At 38.6% G+C, this 7,793-nt stretch overlaps 1 non-coding gene across 1 annotated transcript; it reads right to left on the reverse strand.

Moving 5' to 3' along the window:
- Positions 1 to 5,478: 5,478 nt before the first annotated feature.
- On the reverse strand, positions 5,479 to 5,586 carry LOC112780635 (small nucleolar RNA R71). Its single transcript, XR_003191458.1, has one exon. It is a non-coding gene; the product is annotated as a small nucleolar RNA R71 (small nucleolar RNA).
- Between the last annotated feature and the right edge of the window lie 2,207 nt (positions 5,587 to 7,793).

Genomic DNA, 7,793 nt, shown 5'->3' on the forward strand with positions numbered 1-7,793 from the left:
GGTGCAATCACCTTCTAATATGCATGGTATCAGAAAACTCCCAGGGTCTTTAAGCTTTTCAGGAAAGCTTTTCAGAATGACTGCACTGCATTCTTCAGTGAGGAGAACTCTTTCTGTTTCTCTCCACTCCTTTTTATGACTCAAGATCTCTTTCATGAACTTGGCATAAGAAGGTATTTGCTCAAGTGCCTCTGCAAAAGGAATCTTTATTTCAAGAGTCCTTAGATAATCTGCAAAGCGAGCAAATTGCTTATCCTGCTCCTCTTTCCGGAGTTTTTGAGGATAAGGTATCTTGGCTTTATATTCCTCAACCTTAGTGGTTAAAGAAGCCTTTTTAGAGGGGTTGTTATCAGCACTTGTGTGTGTCTGATCCCTCACTGGCAATTGAGTACCAGAGTCAGAAGCTGGAGTGACGTTAGACGCCAACTCACTGTCTGTTCCTGGCGCCTGAACGCCAGAAATGTGCCCATTTTGGGCGTTCAAAGCTGGATTATGCCCCCTTTGGGCGTTCAACGCCAGATTCTTGCCCATTTCTGGCGTTGAACGCCAATCCTGCCTTGTTTCTGGCGCTGAATTCCAGTTTTGGGCATGGTCTGGGCGTTCAGCGCCAGCCTTCCACCCATTTTCTGGCGTTTTAGTGCCAGAATTATTTTTCCCTGGGCTCTTACTGTCCTCAGGGGAATCTTTGGTGGGTCGCTCATTTCTTGAATTTTTGATGCCTTGAGGTGGGGTATTTAATGTTTTCCCACTTCTTAATTGAACTGCTTGGCATTCTTCTGCTATTTGCTTTGATAGCTGCTGCTTTGTTTGCTTAAACTGTTCGTCCATATGTATATTAGCTATCCTTGTTTCCTGTAACCTGTCTTTGAATTCAGCTAGCTGCTTTGTTAGAAAATCTAATTGCTGATTGAATTCAGCAGCTTGTTTTACAGTACTGAATTCAGCAGTTACTGTTTTAACCTCTTCATTCATGGAAGGGTTGCTGCTTAGATACAGATGCTGATTCCTGGCAACTGTATCAATGAGCTCTTGAGCTTCTTCAATTGTCTTTCTCATATGGATAGATCCACCAGCTGAGTAATCTAAAGACATCTGAGCTCCTTCTGCAAGCCCATAGTAGAAGATGTCTAACTGAACCCACTCTGAAAACATTTCAGAGGGGCATTTTCGTAGCATCTCTCTGTATCTCTCCCAGGCATCATAAAGAGATTCATTATCTCCTTGCTTAAAGCCTTGGATGTCCAGCCTTAGCTGTGTCATCCTTTTTGGAGGGAAATACTGATTCAGGAATTTTTCTGTCAGCTATTTCCATGTTCTTATGCTGGCCTTAGGTTGGTTATTTAACCACCTCTTAGCTTGATCTTTTACAGCAAATGGAAACAGTAATAGTCTGTAGACATCCTGATCTATTTCCTTATCATGTACTGTGTCAGCAATTTGTAAAAATTGTGCCAGAAACTCTGTAGGTTCTTCCTGTGGAAGACCGGAATACTGGCAGCTTTGCTACACCATGATAATGAGCTGAGGATTCAACTCAAAGCTACTAACTCCAATGGAGGGTATGCATATGCTACTCCCATATGAAGCAGTAGAGGGGTTAGAATATGACCCCAGAGTCCTCCTGGACTGTTCATTTCCACTTATGTCCATGATGGATCTATGGATATAACTTGGACTGATTTATCTTTTTATTTATTTTATTTTATAAGAAGTAAATACTTAAATAAAATAAAATAACTAAAAAGAATTTGAATTTTGAAGTAAAAAAAAAAATTTTTTTCTTTTTTTTTTTCGTAAAAAAAATTAAAAATAATTAGTTAAAAGAAAAGGAAATTTTTGAAAAAGATGGAAGATATTTTCGAAAATTAGAGAGAGAGAGTTAGTTAGGTAGTTTTGAAAAAGTTAAGAAACAAACAAAAAGTTAGTTAGTTAGTTGAAACAAATTTTGAAAAGATAAGAAGTTAGGAAGTTAGAAGAGATATTTTGAAAAGATATTTTTGAATTTAGTGAGGAGAGAGAAAAACAATAAGATAGTACAAGATTTAAAATTTTTAGATCTAATGCTCCTTGTTTTTGAAAATTTTGGAGGGAAAACACCAAGGAACACCAAACTTAAAAATTTTAAGATCAAGACACAAGGAAACTCAAGAACACTTTGAAGACTCACAAGAACACAAGAACATGAAGGAAGAACACCAAACTTAAAATTTTTAGAAAACCAAACCAAAATTTTCGAAAATCAAAGGGAAATCAACAAGAAAACACCAAACTTAAAGTTTGGCACAAGATTTAATAGAAAAAATATTTTTTTGAAAAGAAGGTTTTGAAAAGAGTATAAAAGATTCTAACCCAATTACCAAGAACACAGATTACGCTCTAGCCAAATGAGTTATGGGACCTTAAAAAAAAATTTTAGAAAGATTATTTTTGAAAACACCAAACTTAAAGTTTGGCACAGGATTTAATAGAAAAATTATTTTTGAAAAAGGTTTTTAAAAAATATGATAGCCAATTATCATGAACATAAACACCACGTTCTAAATAACTGAGCTATAAGTTTAAAATATTTTAACAAGGGATAAATAATAAAAGACTCTAAACCAAAAAAAAGAAAGATTTTTCCTAATCTAAGCAACAAAATAATCCGTCAGTTGTTCAAACACGAACAATCCCCGGCAACGGCGCCAAAAACTTGGTGCACGAATTGTGAATCACACTTTTCACAACGCGTACCACTAACCAGCAAGTGCACTGGGTCGTCCAAGTAATACCTTACGTGAGTAAGGGTCGAATCCCACGGAGATTGTTGGTTTGAAGCAATCTATGGTTATCTTGTAATTCTTAGTCAGGAAGTCAATTATGTTTATCAGTTGAATTGTGAATAACCAGTAGAGCATAAATTAAAAGTTACTTGTTGTGCAGTAATGGAGAATATGTTGGAGTTTTGGAGATGCTTTGTCCTCTGAATCTCTGCTTTCCTCTGTCTTCTGATTCACGCACGCACGTCCTCCTATGGCAAGCTGTGTGTTGGTGGATCACCATTGTCAATGGCTACCTTCCATCCTTCCAGTGAAAACTACGCTCACGCGCTCTGTCACAGCACGGCTAATCACAGGTTGGTTCTCGATCCGGTTGGAATAGGATTTACTATCCTTTTGTGTCTGTCACTAACGCCCAGCCTTCAGGAGTTTGAAGCTCGTCACATCATTCAATCATTGAATCCTACTCGGAATACCACAGACAAGGTTTAGACTTTCCGGATTCTCATGAATGCCGCCATCAGTTCTAGCTTATACCACGGAGATTCTGATTAAGGAATCTAAGAGATCCTCATTCAGTCGGATATAGAACGGAGGTGGTTGTCAGGCACACGTTCATGGTTTGAGGAAGGTGATGAATGTCACGGGTCATCACCTTCATCACAGTTAAGCGCGAATGAACATCTTAGATAGGAACAAGCGTGTTTGAATGGAAAACAGAAATACTTGCATTAATTCATCGAGACACAGCAGAGCTCCTCACCCCTAACAATGGGGTTTAGAGACTCATGCCGTCAGAGAATACAAAGTTTAGATCTGAAATGTCATGAGATACAAAATAAGTCTCTAAAAGTTGTTTAAATACTAAACTAGTAGCCTAGGGTTACAAAATATGAGTGGACTATGATGGATGATGCAGAGGTCCACTTCTGGGGCCCACTTGGTGTGTGCTGGGGCTGAGATTTAAGTGAGTCACGTGCAGAGGACATTTGTGGAGTTGAACGCCAGTTTTTATGCCAGTTTGGGCGTTCAACTCCAGTTTTTGATCCTTTTCTGGCGCTGGACGCCAGAATTGGGCAGAGAACTGGCGTTGAACACCAGTTTACGTCGTCTATCCTTGTGCAAAGTATGGACTATTATATATTTCTGGAAAGCCCTGGATGTCTACTTTCCAATGCAATTGGAATCATGCCATTTCGAGTTCTGTAGCTCCAGAAAATCCAATTTGAGTGCAGGGAGGTCAGAATCCAACAGCATTAGCAGTCCTTTTTCAGCCTGAATCAGATTTTCGCTCAGCTCCTTCAATTTCAGCCAGAAAAATACCTGAAATCACAGAAAAACACACAACTCATAGTAAAGTCCAGAAATATGAATTTTTCCTAAAAACTACTAGAAATAGACTAAAAACTAACTAAAACATACTCTAAACTATATGAAATTATCCCCAAAAGCGTATAAAATATCCGCTCATCAAAAATCTTTTTCTTAATTTTATCTCATAATTTTCGAAAATAGCATCAACAATTAATGTTTTGATTCAAAAATTTCAAGTTTGTTACTTACTTGTTAAGAAAGATTCAAACTTTAAGTTCTAGAATCATATTTTGTGATTTCTTGTGAATCAAGTCATTAATTGTGATTTTAAAAATCAAATCTTTTCAAAACTAATTTCAGTCATATCTTTTCAAAAATATCTTCTTATCTTATCTTTTTTAAAAATTTGATTTTCAAATATCTTTTCTAACTTCTTATCTTCTTATCTTTTCAAAAATTGATTTTCAAAATTTGTTTCAACTAACTAACTAACTTTTTGTTTGTTTCTTATCTTTTTCAAAACTACCTAACTAACTATCTCTCCCTAATTTTCGAAAATATCTTCCTCTTTTTCAAAATTCTTTTTAATTAACTAATTGTTTCAAATTTTAATTTTAATTTTCGAAAATCACTAACCATTTTTCAAAATAATTTTCAAAATTCCTCTTTCTCTCTCATCTCCTTCTATTTATTTATTCATCTACTAACACTTCTCTCCATCCAAAATTCGAACACTACTCCTCTCTGTGTTCAAGTTTTTTCTTCCCTCTTTACATTACATTCTTTTCTTCTTCTACTTACACAGGGGAACCTCTATACCTGGGTAAAAAGGATCCCTATTATTATTATTTTTCTGTCCCCTCTTTTTCATATGAGCAGGAGCAAGGACAAGAATATTCTTGTTGAAGCAGATCCAGAACCTGAAAGGACTCTGAAGAGGAAACTAAGAGAAGCTAAATTACAACAATCCAGCAAGCACCTTTCAGAAATTTTCGAACAAAAAGAGGAGATGGCAGCCGAAAATAATAATAATGCAAGGAGGATGCTTGGTGACTTTACTGCACCTAATTCTAATTTACATGGAAGAAGCATCTCCATCCCCACCATTGGAGCAAACAATTTTGAGCTGAAACCTCAATTAGTTTCTCTAATGCAGCAGAACTGCAAGTTCCATGGACTTCCATCTGAAGATCCTTTTCAGTTCTTAACTGAATTCTTGCAGAGCTGTGATACTGTTAAGACTAATGGAGTAGATCCTAAAGTCTACAGGCTTATGCTTTTCCCGTTTGCTGTAAGAGACAGAGCTAGAGTGTGGTTGGATTCTCAGCCCAAAGATAGCCTGAACTCTTGGGATAAGCTGGTTACGGCTTTCTTAGCCAAGTTCTTTCCTCCTCAAAAGTTGAGCAAGCTTAGAGTGGATGTTCAAACCTTCAGACAGAAAGAAGGTGAATCCCTCTATGAAGCTTGGGAGAGATACAAGCAACTGACCAAAAAGTGTCCTTCTGACATGCTTTCAGAATGGACCATCCTGGATATATTCTATGATTGTCTGTCTGAATTAGCTAAGATGTCATTGGATACTTCTACAGGTGGATCCATTCACCTAAAGAAAACGCCTGCAGAAGCTCAAGAACTCATTGACATGGTTGCTAATAACCAATTCATGTACACTTCTGAGAGGAATCCTGTGAGTAATGGGACGCCTCAGAAGAAGGGAGTTCTTGAAATTGATACTCTGAAAGCCATATTGGCTCAAAACAAAATATTGACTCAGCAAGTCAATATAATTTTTCAGAGTCTGAATGGGATGCAAGCTGCATCCAACAGTACTCAAGAGGCATCTTCTGAAGAAGAAGCTTATGATCCTGAGAACCCTGCAATAGCAGAGGTGAATTACATGGGTGAACCCTATGGAAACACCTATAATCCCTCATGGAGAAATCACCCAAATCTCTCATGGAAGGATCAAAAGCCTCAACAAGGCTTTAATAATGGTGGAAGAAACAGGTTTAGCAATTGCAAGCCTTTTCCATCATCCACTCAGCAACAGACAGAGAACTCTGAACAAAAATACTTCTAATTTAGCAAACTTAGTCTCTGGTCTATCTAAGGCCACTGTGAGTTTCATGAATAAAACAAGGTCCTTCATTAGAAATTTGGAAGCACAAGTGGGCCAGCTGAGTAAAAGGATCACTGAAATCCCTCCTAGTACTCTCCCAAGTAATACAAAAGAAAATCCAAAAGGAGAGTGCAAGGCCATTGATATAACCATCATGGCCGAATCCAAGGAAGAAGGGGAGTACGTGAATCCCAAGGAGGAAGACCTCCTGGGACGTCCAGTGATCAATAAGGAGTTTCCCTCTGAGGAACCAAAGGAATCTGAGACTCATCTAGAGACCATAGAGATTCCATTGAACCTTCTTACACCCTTCATGAGCTCTGATGAGTATTCTTCTTCTGAAGAGAATGAGGATGTTACTGAAGAGCAAGTTGCCAAGTTCCTTGGTACAATCATGAAGCTGAATGCCAATTTATTTGGGGGTGAGACTTGGGGAGATGAACCTCCCCTGTTCACCAATGAACTGAATGCATTGGATCAACTGAGATTGCCTCAGAAGAAACAGGATCCTAGAAAGTTCCTGATACCTTGTACCATAGGCACCATGACCTTTGAGAAGGCTCTATGTGACCTGGGGTCAGGAATAAACCTCATGCCACTCTCTGTAATGGAGAAACTGGGAATCTTTGAGGTACAAGCTGCTAAAATCTCATTAGAGATGGCAGACAATTCCAGAAAACAGGCTTATGGACAAGTAGAGGACTTATTAGTAAAGGTTGAAGACCTTTACATCCCTGCTGATTTCATAATCCTAGATACTGGGAAGGATGAGGATGAATCCATCATCCTTGGAAGACCCTTCCTAGCCACAGCAAGAGCTGTGATTGATGTTGACAGAGGTGAATTAGTCCTTCAATTGAATGAGGACTCCCTTGAGTTTAAAACTCAAGGACATCCTTCTGTAAACATGGAAAAGAGGCACAGTAAGCTTCTCTCAAAACAGAGTCAACCAGAGCCCCCACAGTCAAACTCTAAGTTTGTGTTGGGAGGCCACAACCAAATTCTAAGTTTGGTGTTGAACTCCATATCCAAACTCTAAGTTTAGTGTTGGAGAGTCTCAACAATGCTCTGAACATCGTGAGGCTCCATGAGAGCCCATGTCAAGCTATTGACATTAAAGAAAGCGTTGTTGGGAGGCAACCCATTTTTATTTATTATATTTTTATTAGTTATATGTCTTTATAGGTTCATGATCATGTGGAGTCACAAAATAAATCAAAAAAATTAAAAACAGAATCAAAACAGCAGAAGAAAAATCACACCCTGGAGGAGGATCTTACTGGCGTTTAAAACGCCAGTAAGGAGCATCTGGCTGGCGTTCAACGCCAGAACAGAGGCATGGATCTGGCGTTGGAACGCCAGAAACAAGCAGCATCCTGGCGTCCAGATGCCAGAAATGCGCCAGTGAAGAAGAGCTGGCGCTGAACGCTAGAAACAAGCATCTGGCTGCGTTCAACGCCAGAAATATGCTGCCATCTGGGCGTTGAATGCCCAGAACAAGCATCAATTCGGCGTTTTAAATGCCAGAATTTCATGCAAAGGCATTTTACATGCCTAATGGGTGCAGGGATGCAAATCCTTGACACTTCAGGATCTGTGGA

Source organism: Arachis hypogaea, chromosome 19, assembly GCF_003086295.3.
Source record: "Arachis hypogaea cultivar Tifrunner chromosome 19, arahy.Tifrunner.gnm2.J5K5, whole genome shotgun sequence".
In the NCBI taxonomy this organism is placed as follows: Eukaryota; Viridiplantae; Streptophyta; class Magnoliopsida; order Fabales; family Fabaceae; genus Arachis; species Arachis hypogaea.